Source organism: Sapajus apella, unplaced genomic scaffold (genome assembly GCF_009761245.1).
Source record: "Sapajus apella isolate SASKATOON/1434 unplaced genomic scaffold, GSC_monkey_1.0 scaffold4, whole genome shotgun sequence".
Classification (NCBI taxonomy): Eukaryota; Metazoa; Chordata; class Mammalia; order Primates; family Cebidae; genus Sapajus; species Sapajus apella.
This window is the reverse complement of record NW_022436944.1, coordinates 50,903,852-50,927,304: the sequence shown is the minus strand read 5'-3', so window position 1 is coordinate 50,927,304 and position 23,453 is coordinate 50,903,852. Positions and strand designations below refer to the sequence as shown.

The 23,453-nt window shown below is 43.1% G+C and overlaps 1 pseudogene; it reads left to right on the top strand.

Moving 5' to 3' along the window:
- Nucleotides 1-13,206: 13,206 nt before the first annotated feature.
- LOC116543090 lies at nucleotides 13,207-14,895 on the top strand (annotated as a pseudogene).
- Nucleotides 14,896-23,453: the final 8,558 nt, after the last annotated feature.

Here is a 23,453-nt window from a genome sequence, read left to right as displayed (position 1 = left end):
TAAGATTTTAGTTTTAGAAACATCACTGTTAATTCTGGGTAGTGGGAATATGAGTGTTCATTTTACCATTCTTTGTGCTTCTCTGTATTTTCAAAAGTCTGACTCAAATGGACGAGGCAAATACAGCTCTTCCTGGCTTCAGAGTAAAGAGCAGATTAGAAGAGATACGACATATAGATCAGCTGGAAATTTGTGACAGTAATTTAGACAGGGGACAATTATGTGCTAATCAAGGCAGTGCCCCAGTAGGGCTGGAGACACACAAGTGGCTGGAGCCACATGTCGGAGGTAGAAATGGAATTGGACATGAAGGGGAGTGAAGGAAGTGGGTGTCACTAAGTTTCTGGAAGGTCACCTAGTTGAGTGAGAATGCTCCATGCAGGAACGCACAGGGAAGATGATTATGTCTGCTTGGGACAGTTGGAAATGCCTGAGAGCCATCTTAGTAGAGATGCCCTACAGGAAGTTAGATGTTTTCATCTAGAGCTTGGGAGAAGTTTGGGAGCGCAGATTTAGATTTAGGCATTGTCAGTTTTTAGAAGCCGTAGAAGTAAGTGTGATTACTAAGAGAATATCAAGAGTCAAACATAGGCAGGTGATGGATGAAACTCTGAGAGACATCTGCAGGTATTGGGATGTTAGAAGGAGGCTAACAAGTGAATGGAGAATTTGTTTTACGGGGCAAAATGACACCAATTGTGCCAAAAAGATAAAGTGAGATAATTCTGAAAAATCTTTTTTTTTTTTTTTTTAGACAATCTTGCTCTGTCTCCCAGGCTGGAGTACAATGGCTCAAACTGGGCTCACTGCAACCTCCGGCTCCCTAGTTCAAGTGATTCCCGTGCCTCCGCTTCCCAAGCTAATTTTTTTTGTGTTTTTAATAGAGATGGGGTTTTACCATGCTGCCCGGGCTGGTCTCGAACTACTGAGCTCAGGTGATCCTTCCGTTGTGGCCTTCCAAAGTGCTAGGATTACAGGCATGAGCCACCGCACCCAGTCTGAAAAATCATCTTTGATTGAATTTAGCGATAATGAAATTTTTGGTAAGAGTAATGCTGGTGGGATGGCAAAGGAAGAAACCAGATTACAAAGTTTAAAAAATCAAATAATAATAACAATAGCTACATTTTGATAGCTTATGATGTGCCGGACCCCCTGCTAAGCTCTTTATCAATATTGCCGTATTTTATATGCACAGCAATCCAATAAGTAGAACTTATATTTATTTCACTTTACTTGAGAAAACTGAGATGTAGAGAAATTAAATACTATGCCCAGAATCACGTAAATCAGATAGGGGAAGAATAACTCTGACTCACGTCTGCTTTAATCCTTAATTCCTAATTTTATTAGAGAAAAGAGAAGGACAATGAGTGTCCACCTGGTTTCAATAGTGAGGTCTGAGGCTCCAGAGAAGGTAAGAGACAACCAGAAGGGCAGCCCACAGAGAAGAGGGGTTTTGTCTGTCTGCTCGTTTGTTTTTAAGATGGGATAACTTGAAGTATATTAAATACTGATGGAGAAAAACTGGCAGAGAAGATGTGGAGAGAGAAGGAAAAACTGACTCTACAGGGTAGGTTTCCTGAGGCGGTAGCACATGATGGAATGGGGTCCTCAGCATCCACGAACATTCTCACCATAGTGATCGCAACAGCAGGGATATCAAGTTGGGGAACTGGGCAGTAGATGAGTGAGGCAGGTCTTGCCCCATGGCTTCTGTTTTCACTGTGAAGGAGGTGAGGTCGGCTGCAGTGGCTCACATCTGTAATCCCAGCACTTTGGGAGGCGGAGGTGGGCAGATCACAAGGTCAGGAGGTCAGGAGATCAAGACCATCCTGGCCAACATGGTGAAACTCCATCTCTACTAAAATACAAAATATTAGCCGGGCATGGTTGTGCACACCTGCAGTCTCAGCTACTTGGGAGGCGGAGGCAGGAGAGACAGAAGTTGCAGTGAGCCAAGATTGTGCCACTGCACTCCAGCCTGGTGACAGAGTGAGACTCCGTCTCAAAAAAAAAAAAAAAAATGGAGGGGGTGGTGCCCAGGTGGAAGCTCTGATGAGTGTGCAGATTGACAGTTGCTTGTATGGAGGACAGGAGAGTGCTGACCACAGAAATGCAGAAAGACTCCAAGTAGCGCATCAGGCCCAGTGGAGGCCGAAGGCCACAACTTTGGGCAGAAAGGAGGAGAGAAAGGCACAGTCTGTGCTAGGTGCTCAGGAGGAATTTACTGAATCATGCAAACTCTGGTAAAGAAAAGAGGGGCGGGAGGCCAAAGCCAGAGGATGGGGAAAGAGGACATGGGACTTGGGGAGAGGAGCCCTGACGTGGCTTTGGAGGCCTGGAACACCAGGATTATTAAGAATTCCAGTGTTCCCTGGACTCGCTGGCATTGCTCTGTCTGGATTTTCATTTTGTGGAAATCCTCCTGGGTCCTGGCCAGTTCACGCAGTGACTTTGTAGTTCACAGCAGTGACTGACAGTTTCGCAAACCAGGCTTGATGTCTGACAGACAGCTACATCTCTGCTGCTAAGTGCTGGATCTGAATTCCTGCACAGCTTTGCAAACTCCAGCGTGGGCGTTCTTCGTAGGACCTTCAATTTTTGCTTGAAACTCTTCCTTCTCTTATCAAATTTCAAGATGGCATTTCAGGCATCATTTTCTTGACAGGAAGGCTTGAACCCAGTTGAAAATTCAGGTGCAGTGTGGGGCCTTGCTTTGAAGGAGCTGTGTTTCTAAATCAAGGCCAGATGGCTTTGAGGGTGGCAGCCTGGAATCTTCCTTCCATGGAGACCTGCTCCTCCCCCAGGGAGAACAGAGTCGCTTTGGTGGACAGGGACATACTACTTTTGGTACTTTCAACTCAATAGACCATGTCATCACTCACAGTTGACCTTAGATCATGGGGTCTTCAACTAGGCTAGGGAGGAGCTAAAAGATGACTGAAAGAAAGACTTTTAGACAAAACTATTCTAGTTCTTGGTGGATTCTTGTGAATAAATGCTAATGGCATCAGTTGAAATTCTGGGACACCATCCCAGCTTTCAGGATATGAACTTTTCTCCTCTATGACAGTTGCAAACAAGTCACGCTTCCACTTTATTCATTCATCAAATATTTATTGAGTGACTACTATGTTCTAGGCATGGTCTGTTGTAATGGTCCCCCCTCCCCCACCCTTTTATGCTTCTGTGGTCAGACCTTTTCTCCTGTGATTGGGACCAAATATTTGGAGGAGGAATTAAAGCGCTTGTTTATTAAGCAGCTTCTATAGCCTGTGCTGCACAATTTCCAGGCCCACCAAGAATGTATCAAGGTAAGAAGTATTATGCCCATTTTATAGATCCAGAAAATCTCAGATTTAAACATAGGAAGACAAATAGCAGGTCTGGGATCTGAACCCTTGTCTATCTGTTTTCAAAGCTCATAATCTTTCTCCTTGTTAAGCTGCTAGAGAAGAAAAGCAGAAATAAAGGGGAGACTGAGTTTTCAAGAACGCAATTTCCTCACATAATTGTATTTTAGTATTGGAAGCAGTCATTTACTCCTTTATGTAAATAAGGATCAATTTCTTAGCAGGTCATTTTCTTAGCAGTGAGACTGCATGTGAGATTATAGACTGGCTAATTTTTTTAGTTGGGAAGGTAAATGTAAAGACCACATTCGCAAGGTAAAGCAGCTGCGTGCGTTGTAAATCCTCATCCATTTTGTGCTCACTCTCCGGTCCACTTGACATCAGTATAATTAGCTGATGTTAACGAGATGTCAGCTGGAAGAAGAAAGGGGAATTGATCTTGGTTGAATACCCCTGGGGGCACCTGCCTATGTCACCGCATTTAATTGTACACATACCCCGTGAAGTAGGAAGTTGAAGTAGGAGAGACATGTAGGAAGTTGCCCAAGTAAGGATTAGAATTCAGGACTTGAACTCCAGCGTGCCTGGTGCCAGAGTTCTAGCATTTGCCAGGGCTACAATTATAGACAGCACTTAAGGGACTTTTGGGGAACTGGCAGAGGGGAGGGTAGGCGAGGGTTAGATGTCAACCCAGTAGGAAGCAGATCCCCTACTCCATCTCCTGGGCTTTTGGTGTTTTCTCTTTAATTGCAAAGAGATCTTTATTTATAACAGCAGAAGCTGACTGTGCTACAGGCAACCCATGTGACTTATTGGATATTACAAGGCTCTATAGATTTTTCCCCAGAAACTTCTACCTCTGGCAATGTTGTAAGGTAGAAGTAGCACTACTTTTGGAGTCAGGAGGCTCACTTGGAGCCCTGGTTCTGCTGAGGAGCTGTGCATCCTTGGGAAAGACTCTTTTGGGCAAAATCTTAAAACTCTTACTTTCTTTGCATTTTAAATGGAAACAATGATACCTGTGGTATTCAGCCATTCCTCTTTCATTCAATTATTCAATTCATTCATTCATTCATTCATTCATTCATTCATGTACTTGTTCCTATGCCAGACACTATGTAGCCATGAAAAGTATGGTGTGAACAACACAGATAGCATGCCTGTTTTGAAGAAACTCATGTGCTAGTGGGGAGATGGATTGGAGTCAATATGGCAATACATGAACGTGATAGTTTGGGATCATTTTACATTTCATAGAAGATAAAAATAAACATGGCCCTGTGAGGGCGATGGGTGGCATGGATGAGGGAGAATACCCTAGGTTGGGTGGCTAGAAAAGGCTCCCTGAGGGGTGACATGTGAACTGGTATCATAATCACAGAAGCAGCCAGTGGAGGGGAACACACACCAGGGAAAGAAGAGAACAAAGGAAAAAGACGGACAGGTGCTTGGAGTATTTGAAAAACAGAAGGAAGATCTTGGATGACAGACCCAGTGATAGAATATGTGCAAAAATACTTCGCATGTTATAAATCATTATATAATTCCAAGATTATTAGTTTTCCTCCCCTTACCTCTGTTGCCTTTCTTCTCTCCCTCCTTTCCTCCTTCCCCTCTTCCTTTCCTCTTTTCAGCTGGTCTCCTGTACCAGCGCTTCTCAAACACTAATTGAAAACAAGCATTAAACCAATAAAAGCCTCATTTTTAATGTTTGTAGTTCTAATCTGTTGTGGGCTGGTACTTTTGTAACATGTCTGAGTACTGTCAAATAACTACAGAGATTTCTAAATGCTGATTTTCATGTCTGTACCTCCCTCCTGGTAGGCTGATCTCCAATAATTGGTGGACCACACCTTGACTGGCACTTTCCCAGATAACGGGGCTCTTCTGCCCCAACCCTGCACTCATAGACATAGTTATTGGAGTTCGCTGACCACTTAACAAACTCTAATAAGCCAATGTTTTGATTTTATTTAACACTTTATTTAAACGGGGCCTAGACTTCAGAAGCACACCCCAGACATCCATGTAAGCAAATCATATCACAGTCCTCTGTGTGTTGCTCTCTGATTTCTGCAGATCCTCCAGACTCTCAGAGACAAGGGCCTGGAGGCTGGTGTAAAGAAGTGCCCTAGGCCAGGCGCAGTGGCTCACGCCTGTAATCCCAGCACTTTGGGAGGCCAAGGTGGGCGGATCAGAAGGTCAGGAGATGGAGACCATCCTGGCCAACATGGTGAAACCCTGTCTCTACTAAAAATACAAAAATTAGCCGGGCGTGGTGGCGTGTGCCTGTAGTCCCAGCTACTCAGGAGGCTGAGGCAGGAGAATCGCTTGAGCCTGGGAGGCAGAGGTTGCAGTGAGCTAAGATCACACCACTGCACTCCAGCCTGGGTGACAGAGCAAGACTCTGTCTCAAAACAAAATTGCCATTAGTTTTTTCTAATTCTGTTGTATAATAAAACAGCCTAATTAGCCTAGAGTCAGGGCAGCCCTGTGTGAGATTTCATACACAATCTAGAAGGAAAGCAGCTACAGGCAAGCTTTTCCCGCTAGGTCTCAATTCCTTTTACTAAGTTCGAAAAACCAGGAGGAAGTGTCCAACAAGGATAGAATTCTTGCCAAGTTGAATTTCCAGCTGGCTTGAAAAGGCTTGAGCAATAATGGCTGACTCTTAAATGGGGAATGGACAAGGTTATTAAAACTATCAGAGTATGCCTTGGGGCACTTGTAGCAGCCAGGGCGAGCTGAGAAGCCATGTGGTGGAGAGGTGAGGACCCCCTGCCAGGCCTGGGTGAGGAATAAAGACAAGGGTGCCAGGTTCCTTGGGGAAACGCCGATATTCAAGGGTGACACAGACTTTCTCTGATACCTTAAGCAGTGCACAGAATTTTTAGCCACTGGAGAGGTTTCAGTACTGATTAAAAAAAAAAAAATCAGAGACTGTTGGCTTCTGCAGACAGGAAATAGTCTTCTCATTTTGTCTTAATGTTCTAAACAACTAAATATCGAGCAGAAATTGTTTGGAAGACTTCCCCAATGAAGTGTTCCTCTAGGCAAGGAAATGGAGCTGCTCTGGAGTTTTTGAATAGGCACACATAAGCCCATTATCCTTTTCTTGGATATTTTTCTCTCCCTGTGATTAAAAAAAAATTCCTGGAAATTTAAATGTTTGAAGAGAGCTTAGAAGTCAATGAAAGAAACCATATCTTATCATTCAGTTGGAGTCTCCATGGGTACAGGTGTTTGCACCAACTTGAAATCTATTTCCAAAAAAGGAACGTCATGTTCATAGCATTTTAAAGGAGAGTAGTTAAAAGCTTTGGACTTTGGAGTCATATAGACTCAGGGTGAATTTTGACCCTGCCTTTTCCTAGCCCGGGTAAATCATTTCACCTCTCTGGATCTCTATCCCTCATGTGTAAAGTGGAGTAATGATAACATTGATGACCGGCCCTTGATAGGCATTAAATGAGCTACACCCAGGGAGCCCTCAGCACAGTGCCCGGCACACAGTACAGAATGCTTCCAGTTAAGGCCTGATGCTGTCATGTTGTTATTCATTGTTACTTTCTTGGCCAACTCAAATCTAGGGGACTCCTTACCAGCCCTGTCCTCTGCTGACACCTCGCTCATCTAATAATTAGGCTACTTCCATGCCATCGGTTGCCCTGCTCCATCAGTGTGTGGATTGTTTTTATTTGATGCAGGAATAAGCTTATACTGTTGTGCCAGCTGCTATGGTGGACATAGAAAATGGATTAAGATGGTAGAAGGAAATTGATGTTTCTTAAAGACTCACAAAGGACACTACCTATTTCATCTCATTTAATTATCGCAACAGTCCTGCAAGGTAGGTATATGACTCTTGTTTCACAAATGGAGAAAGCAATCTCGAGATGTTAAGTGACTTGTCTCAGCTCACACGGCAAGCAGGTTGATTTGCACCCAGTGCTTTGTGTCCCCTAAGATGATGTTTGTCTTACTGCACCATACCACCTTTTTCCTTTGTCGAACTCACGAGCTAGTTAGGTGAGAGAAAATGCACATCATGAGAGGCAGAAGCTAGACTAATAGAAAGCGGTCACATTCAAGTGGGAAGGGCACTAGCAGAACACACCAGCCAGCTCGCCTGCCTTGTCTGTTCCCCATCCCTGAGGTTGTATATCCACAACCACTGCTATGTAGGTGGTGGAAAAACAGCTGTGCCTAACAGCCAGTGCTGTCTAGATTGGTGGTGGACACTTGACCCAACCAGGGACAGGATGATTCTCTTTATTCTGTTTACGATTTTTAAAATTATTTATTATTTATTTTTATTGTTTTGAGACAGAGTCTCGCTGTCGCCCAGGCTGGACTTGAACTCCTGGGCTCAAGTGATCCATCTCAGACTCATAAGTAGCTGAAGCTACAGACATGCCCCACCACACCAGCTTTCTCTGTTCTTCAAGGACATAAAGACTGTACTTAGTGTTTGAATTGAGAGATTGCATAGACCCAGGAATAATATACTAGTCTTCTTTAATTTTGTAACAAATTATCACAAATTTGGCAGATTAAAAGAGTACCCATATATCAGCTAACGCCTGGCTACGTGTGGCTGGGTTCTTTGCCCAGGGTCTCAGAAAGCTGAAATCAAGGCATTGGCTGAGCTGTGTTCCTTTACCAGTGCTCTCGGGAAGAATCCTTTTCCAAGCTCTCTCAGGTTGTTAACTGAATTCAGTTTGGACTTTGGAGTCATATAGACTCAGGGTGAATTTTGACGCTGCCTTTTCCTAGCCTGGGTAAATCATTTCACCTTGTGGTTGTAGTTGTTGTAGGGCTGACATTCTCATTTCCTTGCTGGTTGTTGACTGGTGCTGTTCTTGGTTCCTAGAGGCCACTTGCAATCCTTGTCCTTCCTTTCTGAAGCCAGCAATGGAGAATCTTCCTCCGTTGATTTCCTCTCATGCCTTTCATCTTTTTCCCAGGGAGAGCCCAGACTCTTTTAAGGTTCACCAGATTAGGTCAGGGCCATCTGCCTAAACCCCTTTTCTTAAGGTGAAAGCACCATACAGTATAACTGAATCATGGCAGGGAAATCCATGGTATTCATAGTCCTGGGGGTTATGCAAGGCCCATGCACCAGGGGCTGGGAGTTTTGGGTGTCAGTTTAGAATTCTGCCTAACACAGATGGGGTTGCCATTTGGGGAGCCAGATGCAAGCAGTGTCAGGAGATCTGGAGGGGAGAAAAGAGGAAGAAAGGAGGAGAGAAGTAGAGGGAAAGGAGAGGGGAGGGTAGAGGAAGAGACACCAGAGAAGCTTCCTTATGGACGCTCCAGATGAGAATGTTTCCTTCCTTGCCTTTTTCAGCTTTTAGAAGCCATCTAAATTCCTCCACTCTTGGCCTTTTCCTTCATCTGCAAAGTGCGTCACCCCAGTCTTTGCTTCCGTCGTCACATTGCCTTTTCTCCTATGTTGACAAATGTCCCTCTGGCTCCCTCTTACAAATGTACTTGTGATTACATTTGGGACCCACTGGGACAATTCAGGCTCACACCCTCATCTCAAAACCCTTAACTTAATCACACCTGCAAAGCCCTGCAAGTTAACATTTACAGGTTCTAGGGATTGGAACTGGATATCTTAGCAGGGATGGGGTGGGGTGTGGAGGTGGGGGAATTATTCAGCTCACAAGAATACGTGTGGACTCTTAAGTCCTATGGCTCAAGTTCAAATCTCAACCCTGCTATTGCCTAGCAACATGACCTCAGACAAGTGATTAATACTTAGCCTTTCTGTGTTTCAGTTTCATTATCCCTTAAGTGGGGATAATGGTAATAATATATGCATTGGTCACTTTTGTAAGGATTAAATGAGGAAATTAACGAAAAGCGCTCATCCCAGAGCACAACGAACATTTAGTAAATATTGGTGATTATAGTTTCCATTTATGTTATTTAAAACCTATGCTGTGTATTTGCTGTTTTAGCCTGCCGACATCCACTTTTGTCTTCTGCTGCTAATAGCACCTGTTTTTCTTGGAGAACTTCCTTTTGCTGACTCCCAGTTCATATGGTTTAGGTGGGGCTGAATTCAGTAGTAGTCCCAGGACTGTGTGTGGGAAGCAGGTCCAAACGCACCAATATAATTTCCTTGCCTTGGTCCCAGGAATTTGTTCAATGATGCACATGTGAGTTAAGCTGGTCGAAGCAGTGTGACTCTCTGGTTTTTCCAGGAGCAACTGGAAAAGGAATACTTGCTGAGGGCAGAGTGTGCGAAGCTGTAGCTACCTTTCTTATCATGAAAGTTTTGCCACACTGTAGAACCAACCTGGAAGGTGGGAAGCAGAATTAAGGGAAGGAGAGAGATCCCTGAAGTTCGAGGTTAAGCTTCAAATACAGCTGGCCCTGAAATCAGCACTATTGTGGTCTGTCTAGTTACGTGAGCCAACAGATTTTCCTTCTTCAGTGAGAAGGGAACTTTTATCTGAAGGATTTCCAGAGTCATGGGAGTGGGAGAGCCTTTCTTTCTCTTTGAGTGGAGACAGAGATGTATTGGTCATTTCTAGGCCTCAGCCAACTTTTAAGAACCCAGGAGCCCCAGCCATGTGTGCATAGCCCCAGAAAATTATTACCTGGGTACACCAATGTCCCTGATGTTCTCTGTCCCCATTGCACAATAATGGTGATGACAATGTAGATGGTAATCTATCGGGTGCCTCCCATGTGCCATCCATAAGGATTTTTCATCCTTTCTAGTACTTGCAACAGCACTGCAAGGGAAAGATTACTTTGAAGATGGGAAATGGAAGCACTGGGAGGTAGAGTAAATTTTCCAAGGCCAAATAGCTAATGCTGAACAAAAGCAGCGGTCAGTCATGGAGCTTTCTGGATTCAGAGCCTTTTCCTTTCCTACGCTGCTGCAATAACTCCCAAAGGCAACCTGAAAAGTCCCTACAATCAGGAATCAAGTGATTCTGTTTGCAGTAGCCACAGCCACTGGGCCTTTCTTCTTGGAGGGTGGAGTTCTCCTCTTGTTCTGTACTTTGTTTCTCAGAAGCAGCTATCGACACATCAACTCTAAAAGCCTCCTCTATCTGACTGGGTTCATCGAGCATTCTCTCCTTCCACATTTTCCTGTGTTTTATGTAAACCTCCTCATGTGTTGGATTTGTGTCTAGAAGATTTTCTTGAGTGTTCAAACTAGGCATTATATGCTCTTGGGAATTATTTACCCACTAGATTCACCATTCCTTTTATAGGAATACATCTAAATTGAGATGTGAGGAACAACATAAAGCAAATAGAAACTAGTTACAACCTTTTGAGCTGTCATATTCCAAAACAGATAATAACAGCAGTGGACCAGTGAAACAAGCACACACACACACACACACACACACACACACACACGTAAGGATAAAATATTGTCTTGTGACGACAAACAAAGGTTGGACATGAGATGTATTTGGATCTGAGCTTGACATCCCCTACTTTCAAACTCTGGGCAAATTACTGCATCATTTACCTCTCAGGCTCCTCAACTAAAAATTGGGACGATAAAAATTCCTCCTAGGGTCGCTGTGAGGATTGCAGCTATTATGTGGGAAGATTATAAGAGCTGAATGGCAATTATAAATGTTAATCATTTAGCCCAGTGCCTGGCTCACAATAACTCAACAATATTACCAATTTTTTAATTGCATGTGTATATGAAAAAAGCAAAATATTTCTAATGTATTTAAGCCATCTAATATACAGAAGGTACAGAATCAGATTTGCAAAAGGATAATGGAGACTGAATATATATATTTTGTTATTATAATCAAAGTTTGACTTTAGAGACCAGACAATTCCCTAGAGGGAATGCTTTTCATGGGAAAGACTTAATTTATTCTTCATTCAGACCTTTGCCCGGGACCAGGAGCCCAGATTTTGAGACATGGTCTTTGGAATCATGATGCAAAAATGAGCTGCTGGTCTGAATGGGACATATTCTCCAACTCTCAGGGGCATCAACAGGATATTCAGGCCATTCTTGGAAGAGTGAGACTCACAGCTGGTACAGGAATCAGAGCTGAAGTCCAGGTGCCCCTGGTTTCAGGAGAGAGAATAAGGCAAAAAAATGCTGTCAAGTGTTTTGACAAATTTCACACCAATCTCATATCCATTCATTTGCCAACTTTTATGGCTCTCTGAAATCTTTATATGATATCGACACACTCTGATTCTCTTTCTCCGAGAGCTGCCAGGAAATCAGTGTGTTTTGAAGCCCTGCCTCTACTGACCTGACCCCACCTTCCAGCCATTATTAATTGAACGTTTTGGACCTGTCAATCCCTATCTCGGGATCTTGGAATCAGGATGCATGGTTACTAGGGACTCTTCTGGACTGAGGAGTTGGAAACTCGGGAGATATGGGACAGCTCTGTAGTGATATGTGTGGGAAAGTGAAAAGAGCAGGTCTGGAGAGATGGCTGAGACAGATACGAAGAGAAATAGAAATGAAAGAAAATGAGAGCAAGAGAGAAAGAGTCATAGAGAGTCATAATGAATGCCATTATGTTTTTTTGCTAATGCTAGTTTGACATATGTCCCGTTATTTATTAATAAAAGCATCTAAATAGGTAACACCTAACTTTCCGATATCTCCTTTTAGTCCCTATTTTGACATTTTAATTTATGAATTGAAATATTTCTGTTCAATTAAGGATATCGCGCACAAAGTTAAAAGACAGCTATGATATTAAAAAAATATTTGCCACGTCTAAACTGACAAGGGACTAATTTCTAGAATCTGTGAGCAACTTTTGTAAATCAACAAGAAAACTCCACATCCTAGTACAAAAAAATAGGCGAAACGTTTGAGCTGGCAATTTATAGAACAGGAAAGCCTAAAAGCCTAAGAAGCACATGAAGAATACTCAAACTCATTATTCATAAAGTAAAAGTAAAGAGTTATCACTTGACACCTATGAGAGTGGCAAAATATATAAAATTTGAATGGGGAGACATAATGACCAGCAAAACTGTGGCTGGGCACATAGACGTGTGCAGCCATTTTGGAAAGTAATCTGCCCTTCTTCGTCACGTGACTTATATGTGTCCTCTCTGCCCCAGCAGTCTGGCTTCTGGGTATACAACCCAAAGAATGCTCACATGGGTCTACAGGGTGATGCATAGGGGTGTGTGGTCACTTCAGCCGTGTTTGCAATGGTGGGGAGTTGGAAGCAATTTCACCCCCGGGGAAGGCGTTGTTGAAATGTAGTTGACACACACAAATACCAGGCAACAATGAGAAGGAATGGACTCAAAGTACACATGGCAATGCGAATGGACATTAAAAAGCTAGTTCTCAGAAGAAATTGGGAGAAACGGAACGAGATACGTAACAATCCATCTATATATAATAAAAAGGCTTGCAGAGCAAGCAGCAAGATATATTTACACGTGAACCTTAACAAACACTAAAATGATTGCTTATGGGAGTGGGGAACAGGAGAGAGCAAGGGAAAGGTGATAAAAGGGAACAGGTAAGCACGTCACACCCATTAGGATGACTACTATCACCAAGAAATCTAGAAAATTATAGGCCTAGGCAAAGATGTTGAGGAATTGGAGTGCATGTGCATTGTTAGTCAGAAAATAAAATCGTGCAGCCACTATGGAAGACACTATGGCAGTTCCTCACAAAATGAAGAATAGGAGACTATATAATCCAGCAAATCTACTTCTGGGTGTATACTCCAAAGAGTTGAAAGCAGAGTCTTGAGCTACTTATACACCCATGTTCATAGCAGCATTATTCACAGCAGCTAAAATGTACAAGCAACCCAAGTGTCTATCAATGAATGAACAGTTAAACCAAATGTAACATATACATGCAATGGAATATCGTTCAGCCTTAAAAAAGGACGAATCAATATTGTTAAAATAACCGTGGTGGTCCCATCCAGTCTCGTCCATCCCGTCCTGCAGCTGCGCCTGCCAGCCATGAGCTCCAAGCAGTTCATTAAGGGCCCCTTGTACTGGCTGTTGGGCGAGGTCAAGAACTGTCTCCTGTCCAAATGTGACCTGCAGAAGGAGGCAGAGATCCACAGCTGGATTGAGGGACTCATCGGCCTCTCCTTCGAACCCGACATCCAGAAGGGCCAGATGGAGGGGATCATGTTATGCACACTCACGAATAAGCTACAGCTGGGCTCAGTCCCCAAGATCAACCGCTCCATGCAGAACTGGCACCAGCTAGAAAACCTCTCCAACTTCATCAAGGCCATGGTCAGCTACATCAGGAACCCATGGGCCTGTTCGAGGCTAACAGCCTGTTTGAGAGTGGGAACATGAGGCAGGTACAGGTGTCTCTTCTTGCCCTGGCGGGGAAGGCCAAGACTAAGGGGCTGTAGAGCAGGTGGACATCAGTGTCAAGTACTTGGAGAAGCAGGAGCAGAACTTGGAGGATGCCACCGTGAAGGCTGGCCAGTGAGTCATCAGGTTGAAGATGGACACCAGCAAACATGCCAGCCCGTCGGGCATGACCTCATACTGCACGAGGAGGCATCTCTATGACCCCGAGAACCACATCCTGCCCCCCATGGACCACTCAGCCATCAGAATCCGGATGGGTACAAACAAGTGTGCCAGCCAGTTGGGCGTGATAGCTCCCGGGACCCTGCAGTGCATCTATGACAACAAGCTGGGAACTGACAAGAGTGACAACTCCTCCATGTCCCTGCAGATGAGCTACACGCAGGGTGCCCGCCAGAGCAGCCAGGTCTTGTGACCCAAAGTACTGCCTGCAAGGTGCAGTGGCCAATGGGGCCCCCTTGGGTGCTGGAAACTTCTCTGGCCCAGGGGAGGCCCCTGAATATCCCCTTACTACCAGGAGGAGGCCGGCCACTGAGGCTCCCAGCATGCTTTCTCCCCACATCATCTCCCTGTTTGGGTTTTTTTGTTTTTTTCTGTGTTTTCATCTTTTTTTTCTCTTAATTTGTTCAGTGCTGCCAATAACTGAGGGTGTGTGAGTGGCGGCGTGGGATCAGGTAGCAGGGTGTTTTTCCCCCTTGCCTTGGTCCATCGCAGGACTGAGCCACCGAGTTGTGGGGGGAGGGGTCAAGGCCATATCCCTATACGTGTAGGGTGAGGGTCCCTGCTGGCATGTCCAGGCTGTGGGCCGAGCTGTGCTGGGGAGAAGAGACCTGGGCTTGGAGGGAACTGGTCTCCGAAGGTTCCCGATTGCCTCACCTCTTCTCTCTTTTGTCAGCCAATCAGTTTGTGGTTTCTGTACCCACAACGTTTCAGGATGTATTAACAAAAGAAAAATACATTTTTTTTTTTCCCCAAGGAATGGGGCGGGGACAGTGGGGACAGTGCTGGGAAATTCGTCCCCCGGGAAAGGGGGCCTGGCCAGGATGCTAAATAGCTCAGGGTCCCAAGTGGCTGGATTTCCCTTGTACCCTCAGACCAACAGACCTCAGACCCTCAGATGTGCCCTGAGGCCTGGTGGGGAAAGTGAGGCCCTTACAAGGAAGTGGAATTCTGAGTTGCAGGGGCTAAGCCTGACCTCCTCTTCGTGTTAGCACTGCCCCCCCACCTGCCACTGCCGCAGTAGGATTTTTGTTGTTGTTCTTTTGCCCAGGCTGGAATGCAGTGGTGTGATCTTGGCTCACTGTACCTCCACCTCCAGGGCTCAACGGATTCTCCTGCCTCAGCCTCTCAAGTAGCTGGGACTATAGCTGCTCCACCATGCGTGGATAATTTTTGTATATTTAGAAGAGACTGGGTTTGTTTTTCTTTTTCTTTTTTTTTGGGTGGAGAGGGAGCAGAGTCTGGTTCTGTTGCCCAGGCTGGAGTGCAGTGGCGCGATCTTGGCTCACTGCACCCTCCGCTGCCCTGGTTCAAGTGATTCTCCTGCCTCAGCCTCCCGAGTAGCTGAGATTACAGGTGCCTGCTACCATGCCTGGCTAATTTTTGTATTTTCAGTAGAGACAGGGTTTCACTATATTGACCAGGTTAGTCTCGACTCCTGACCTTGGGATCCACCTGCCTCGGCCTCCCAAAGTGCTGGAATTATAGGTGTGAGCCACAGCACCCGGCCTAAAGATGGGGTCTTACCATGTTGGTCAGGCTGGTCTCAAACTCCTGGCCACAGGTGATCTGCCCACCTCCGCCTCCCCAAGTGCTGGGATTACAAGCATGAGCCACCATGTCCAGCCCTTTCAGTAGGTTTTAAGGAGCCCCCAACCCTCCTTCACTCTTTCTGGGCCTGACCAGCTATACTGCTCTGTCTCCCCCGGCCACATGCCCCACCAAGTACTGCACAGGGACCCCACACAGGGGCCCTGCTCCATGAGATAATGTGAAACACGTCTGTGGACCAAAAGCAATAAAACCTCTGTTTGTATGAAGAAGAAAAAAAAATAGCCATACTGCTCAAAGCAATTTATGGAGTTAACACTCTTCCTATCAAGCTGCTAATATCATTTTTCAAATAATTAGAAAAAAACTATTGTAAATTTCGTATGGAACCAAAAAAGGGCCTGAATAGCCAAAGCAATCCTAAGCAAAAAGAACAAACCTGAAGGTGTCACATTACCCAACTTCAAACTATACTATATGGCTACAGTAATCAAAACAGCATGATACTGGCACAAAACAGACACATAGACCAATAAAACAGAATAGAGAACCCAGAAATAAAGCTGCACACCTACAGCCATCTGATCTTTGACAAAGTCATCAAAAATAAGCAACAAGGAAAGGACTCCCTTTTCCATAAGCGGAGCCAGGATAGCTGGTTAACTATATGTAGAAGAATGAAACTGGACCCCTACCTTTCACCATATACAAAAATTAACTCACAATGGGTTAGATTAAAATGTAAAACCTCAAAATATAAGAATTCTAGAAGGAAATCTAGGGAATACCATTCTGGACATCAGCCTTAGGAAAAAATTTATGACTGAGTCCTCAAAAGCAATTGCAACAAAAACAAAAATTGACAAGTGGGACCTAATTAAAGAGCTTCTTGACAGCAAAAGACACTATCCACAGAGTAAACAGACAACCTACAGAACGGGAGAAAATATTCACAAACTATGCATCTGACAAAGGTCTAATTACCAGAATCTATAAGGCTCTGAAACAATTCCACAAGCAAACACCAACTAACCCCATTAACAAGTGAGCAAAAGGCATGAGCAGACACTTCTCAAAAGAAGACATACAAGCAATCAACAAACATATGGAAAAATGGTCAACATCACTAATCACTGGAGAAATGCAAATCAAAATTATCAGGAGATACCATCTTACACCAGTCAGAATGGCTTCATTAAAAAGGCAGAAAACCAATAGACGCTATGAGGCTGTGGAAGAAAGGGAATGCTTATACACTGTTGATGAGACTAGAAATTATTTCAGCCACTGTGGAAACCAGTGGCGATTGCTTTGGCGATTTCTCAAGGAACTTAAAACAGAAGTACCATTCAACCCAACCATCCAGTTACTGGGTATATAGGCAAAAGAAAATAAACCTTTCTAAAAAAGACATGTACTCATTTGTTCATGGCAGCACTATTCCCAATAGCAGATGTGGACTCAGCCTAGGTGCCTATCAATGGTGGATTTGTTAAAGGAAATGTGGTACGTATACATGATGGACTATTGTGCAGCCATAAAAAAGAACAAAATCATGTCCTTTGCAGCAGCATGGATGCAGCTGGAGGCCATTCTCTTAAGTGAATTAATGCAGAAATAGAAAACGAAATGCTGCATGTTCTGACTTAATAAGTAGGAATTAAATATTGACTACTTGTAGACATAAAGATGGCAACAGCTGACTCTGGGGACACATAGAAGGGGGAGGGAGGGGACATGAGTTCAAAAAGTAATTGTTAGGTATTATGCTCACTACCTGGGTGATGGGATCATTCCCATCCCAAACCTCAGCATCATGCAATATGCCCATGTAACAAACCAGTACATGTATCCCCTGAATCTAAAATCAATGTTGAAATTATTTTTTAAAAGAAGGAAATTCCAACACATGCTACCACACAGATAAACCTTGAAGACATTATGCTGAGTGAAATAAGTGAGTCACAGAAAGAGACATACCATATAATCACCTAGAGGATGTACCTAGAGCACTCAAATTTGTAGATACAGAAAGTAGAAGGGTGGTTGTCAGGAGCTGAAGGGTCGGGGTGGGTTGATGGGAATTGCAATTTTGCAAGATAAAGAGTTCTGGGGATTGATCACACAATGATTTGACTATATTTAACACCACTGAACTGTATTTACAAGCGGCTAAGATGGTAAATTTTGTGCTTTGCAGTTTTTTTTAACCACAATTCATTTTTTTTAAAAAAGAATAAGTAAATGAAGAAATAAAAGGAGGCCAGGGCCTTGTGCAAACTGATCATGTCCCATGGACCAAGGAATTTGATTAACTCAATCCTTTCTATAACGGATTCACATTTTCTAAAATGCAGGGCAATTTTTGTGGCCCTTGCTTTTCCTAAAAGCTTACACTATGGGAGAAAAGTGATAAGTGACCCTGAGGTCAAAGCCTCTTTGTGTTGCTTGCAACCCTGTTTTCTATCCGAGGAGCATGGTTGATTCTCATAGATTTGGAGGTTTTACATTCACATTCTTTCTCCCATCCACTGTTTCTCAGCTTTGAATTGGCAAGGTTTATTACAGTTACAAGGTTCTATCTTCCCCTTTTCTTTGTCCAATTTAATTCTATTTAATTTAAACCTTGCCTTCTCTTGCTCCAGATTGTTTTGGATTCAAACTTGCTATCGAAGCACTGCAAGATCACTTTGCCTTGGCATGGCTCACAGAATTAGGCTTTGCACCATCACAGTCACTTTGTGTGGAGATTTTGAGTATGGCATTGTTTCTCAGCTGTCCATAACGATGGCATAAGTGGTCTTAGGGCGCTACTGCAAGATGGATAGTGTTCTTAACACGGAGACTGAAATAGTCATGCAAATTCAAATGCATGCATTGGGTATGAAGCTAGAGATGGTAGTATTGAATGCTGGTCCTAGCTTGCAAGCACAGCTGGTCTAATCACAGCTCATGATTCCCAGTCAGGTTGGACAATTCTCTTGGCTAATTATGCACTCAAAGCTCTAGTCTCTGTAGTGCTTAAGTTGTTTTGTTCCATGATTTTACAAAGGGAGATGCATTGAAATCTCCTGAAATGGTGGGATGATGTGGTGATACAGTTCCACTGACGGAAATAATAAGGAACTGTATAAAAACATTGTTGTCTTTTCTGAATTGCTCAGCGGAAAGGCTAAAGTCTTCCCAAAACAATGACAACAACAACATGTTAAGATTAATGGTGCCTCTGCTACTGGTATCTATTTAGATGTTGTGACATGAGCAGAAGAATTTTACAGGCTTTGTCTTTGGTAGAGTTAGATAATTTAGAACAGTCTTGGCTAGCAATGTCCTGATTCTGTACTGCTGTAAAAGTTCAAGAGTTCTCATTTACAAGTTGGAGATTCAACAGGATATACACACACAATGAAAAGAGAGCATGTGTGTATGAGAGAGAGAATCAAGATCAAAGTAGTCTAAGAAACACTTTATCCATGGCATGGTGAGGGAAATATGTAAGGGACACTGTTTTTTCTAAGAAATAATGATGATTTGTGATGGTTCTCCATGATAGCCAAAGATTGAGGTGTTTCTTTGCTGGCCAGTGTAGTAAAGTGGATATGAGAGGTGGAAAATAAAGCCTTTTCTTGCTGTAATCAGTATTGTCTCCATTTCTTATAGGCAGCAGCCTCCCTAAGCCTGACTGCTTGAGAAGCTAAAGCTATAAATTGTGGGTAATTGTTTGTTACTGTAAGTTTTATGGAGCAGAAATGGAGCTGGTAAGGAAAAATCATTTTCTTAAGAAACAAAATGGATTAATAAATGCTACAACAAGGATGAATCTCAGAGTCATTCTAAATGGAAGAAGCCAGATGCAAAAGACCACATACTGTATGATTCTATTTATATGAAATATCAAAAAGGGCAATTTATAGAGACAGAAAGTAGATTAATGATTGTGTATGGCTGGGGATGAGAACAAGGAATGACTGCAAATGCATAGAAGAAATCTTTATTGGCATGATGAAAATGTTCTGATATTGAATTCATTCAGGTGATGGCTGCATAACTGTACATTTGTTAAAAATCATTAAATTGTACATTTAAAACAGCTGAAATTTATGATAAAGTTTACCTCAAAATATATGTTGAGAAAGAAAGAGAATTATGCCAAAAAGAAGCCATAGGTTTTTGCTGTTTGAATTGTACAAGCTGGCCCTATAAACCAACTCTTTTCCTTTTGCCTTCAAACTGGAGGAATGTGGATTCCCAGTGTCAGGAGGAAATCTATTGTAGAAATTGCCTGAAATGCCATTTAGCAACTGTTCACGACTGAAGGAATTGGATATCCTATATCTTGGCACCACACTGGTCATAGATGTGCCTGTCCAGTGCTAGATATCGGTTTTGTCACTGTATTACTGCTTCATTGCTGGGCTCCCCATCTTCTCAAGCATGAACTGCTAACCTTGAAGATGGTCTCTCCTGGACAATGGGATTATCGCTTCCCACCAGTGTACAGTGCATTTAATAAACTTATCACTTACCATGTTATAATTAAATGAGGTTTTATTTGTGTCCTGCCCAAAATATAAGCTCTTCCAGGCTGAGAGGCTGTGTTGTTTTCATCTCTGTGTGCTCAGGACTTGAAACAGAGTAGATGATCAATAAAAGTTGACTGACTGAGATGACTTTGTTTGCCAAAGAGTTGCTATTGATCTCGTGGGAGGGAATGGTAAGAGGTTGAGGAGAACATCAAATAATAGGTAGACTCATTTTCATTTTGTCAGTTTTCTTTTACCACAACAATGTTTGCTTAAAAACAACCCCAAAACTCAGTGGCTAAAAACAACAGTCTTATCTTTTCACACATACATTCATAGACTCATTGAGGGTTGGCTCATCTAGGCTCTGCCCATGTGAGCTTGGCTTGAAGCTATGAGTTGAGTCTAGGTATTCTCCATCTGTCTCTCTCTCTCTCCTTGGGTGTATGAGCTGCTGGACCATGCTCTTCTTGATGGCTGAATAGTAAAAGCAGGAAATACGTGATGCCTCTTAAGATTTAGGCTGAGAGAGGTTGAGCACCATTCACATCCCGCCGGCTAAAATAAGTCGTGTGGTTATGTCCAGCATCAGTGCCTGGGAAAATGAACTCAACCTTTAATTGGAGAAACTGCAAAACCACAAGACCAAAAGCATATGATGAAGAATTGGAAATGACAATGCAATATGCTTAATTTATGAATGGTTTCCCCAACAAAGCCAGCTTGAAATTATGAATCACTGAAAAATTTTAAGGGTGTGTATGGAGACATGGCAAATGTGGAGTGACCAAAGCTCTATCTGCCCTGGGGTTCCCCATCTGACTGCCTTGTACCTCCCAGTCATGAAAACAGTGCTGCTGTTTCATTTCAGCTGAACATAGCTTGCATAATCCCTTCCTTAGGCACGTAGTAAAGAATGACGAGTCAAGAAGCAGTGACTCTAATGAGAGGCCATAACAGAGTGTTCGGTGGTTTAAAAACGAAGGGGTGGGTGTAAGTGTAATAAGAGGGGAACAGTTAAGTCACAATTTGAATTTCAGAATTTGTTACTTGCATCTGCTGCGAAAACTGTACTCCAAAAGGTACACACTAGAAGGAGATGCAAATTGTCCCCAGTGTTTGTGGAAGCTGCAAAGTTGCTCTACCTGACAGAATAATGATGAGTTTTTGGAAGGGCTTCCGGGTACAGAGGATGCCAAGGCAGCACAGTCATTTGAATGAAATGTTGTGACCAGTGTGTTTGCAAGCAGAGCTGTTGCTTTGTCTTTCAGCAGATTTCTTTCCACAAAGTAAAAGAAGCCTTGGGGAGGCCTTACCAACTACAAAAGCAACTTTGAAATCCTGAGATATGTTACAGAATTGTGCTGATGCACAATCAAACATAGTAAAAACGTTACAAAGGCCCTGTTGGGCGCAGAGGACCTCAATTCTGGCCACTTCACCTTTCTTTCTTACATCAGTTTTAGAAAATAAGTGTTATCTTGCTGCTCCTTTTTTTGTTTACCTGAACAACACATTTTAAAATCTTTTTTTTTTTTTTTTTAAGCATTAACTCAATGTTTACTATGCAGTGGCAGCAAGCTTTGTTCTAACTACAGTGTTCCACCATCTCATTTGCTCAGGACTGAAAGGTGTTCCAGGATGTGGGTCTTTAAGCTTTAAAATCGGAACTGTCCTGGGCAAAAAGGACAAGTTGGTCCTTGTTCTGAGGTATTATGGTGAACAAAGCAGATTGCATTTTCATGAAACAAACATTCCAACCAGAAAGGGCAGCTCCCTAAATTACACAGACAAAATTATGCGTGTGCTGATAAGTCCCTTGAAGGAAGAAAATACAGGCTTGAGGTAGAAAATACTAGGTGGTAACTGAGTGTGGTGACTGAGAAGGAGACATCTAAGCTTAGGCGTAAAGGAGGCGTGGGGCTAGCGAGGTGGAGAGTGGAGGAGAGGGCCTTTAGAAGGAGGGAACAAAATAAGCAAGCCCTGTGAGGTGACAATGAGCTTGGTGTATTTAACATCATTTCAAAAATTCTATTTTATCTATTCATTTATGTTAGAGATGGCGTCTTGCTCTGTTGCCCAGGCTGGGGAACTGTGGTATAATCATGGCCTGCTGCAGTCTTGACCTGCTGGGCTCAAGTAATCCTCCCGCCTCAGCCTCCTGAGTGGATGGGACCATAGCTGTGCCCCACTACCATGCTCAGCTAACTTTTTAGTTGCTTTGTAGAAACAGAGTCTCACTATGTTGTCCAGGCCGATGTCAAGCTCCTGGCCTCAGTGATCTTCTTGCCTCTGCTTCCCAAAGTGCTGGGATTACAGGCCAGCATGATGTATTTGAGAAGCTAAAAAAATGCACTGGGCAGGCACAAGCATTGCCAGGGGGAAGAGACACAGGGAGACTGGAAAGCAGGCAGGACTTTAGGCTTTTTTTTGATTTTTGCCCTTTTTTTTTTTTTTTTTTTTAGGTTTATTAAAGTTTAAGACACATACAGAAAAGTACACAAGCCATAAGCATATTTTTAATAAATGTTTTCATACTCAACATACCTGTATAACCAACACCCAAATCAGGAAACAGCATGGTCATCAGAAGCATCCCTTGGTCCTGTTTCCAGTCATGACAGCCCCACTCCTGCCCAGGGTAATTACTAACCTGACTTCTAACAGCATTCATTCGTTTTGCCTGTGTTTGAATGAGTTAACAAATCATACAGTAGGCACTCTCTTGTCTTCTGCTAACCAGTATGATATTATTCAATCATATTTTTTCTGTGACTCATCTGATTTTCACTGCTGTTGGATATGTCATCGTGTGACTGTATCAAAATTTATTTATTCATCTACTTTGATGCCCATTTGGTTAATTTCCAATTTGGGCATATTTGCGAATGGTGCTGCTAAGAAGAGTCTTCTGCCTGTCTTTTGGTGTACGTATATGTACGTGTTTTGGGTCAAGGGTATGTATATACGTAAGGTTAAGATGGCTGGGGCATAGGAAATGCATATGTTCAGCTTTAATAGATACTACCAAATAGTTTTCCAGCCAGTTTGTTCCAGCTTACACCCTTGCTAGCATTGTGCGAGCATTCTAATTGCTCCTCAGCCCCTTTAACACTTGATTATTCGTCCATCTCCCTTTTTCATCTTAGCCTTTCATCTACAGGGTAGCGCTATTGCAGTGTGGCTTTCATTAGTTCCCGATGACTAATGAGGCGGAGTGACTATTTGTACGTATGTTGGTCATTTGGATATTCTCTTTGGTGCAACCTTTGTTCAAGTATCTAGCTCATTTTCTATTGAATGGTCCATGTTTTTCTTTGATTTGCTTAAATTCTTTTATATTTTAGATATAAGTCCTCTATCAGATGTATGTTTTACAAATACCTTCGCTCACTCTATGGGTTGCTTTTTCCCCTACTTGGCTAGTGCTTTCTGTGTCCTGTGTAAAAAAGCTTTTCAG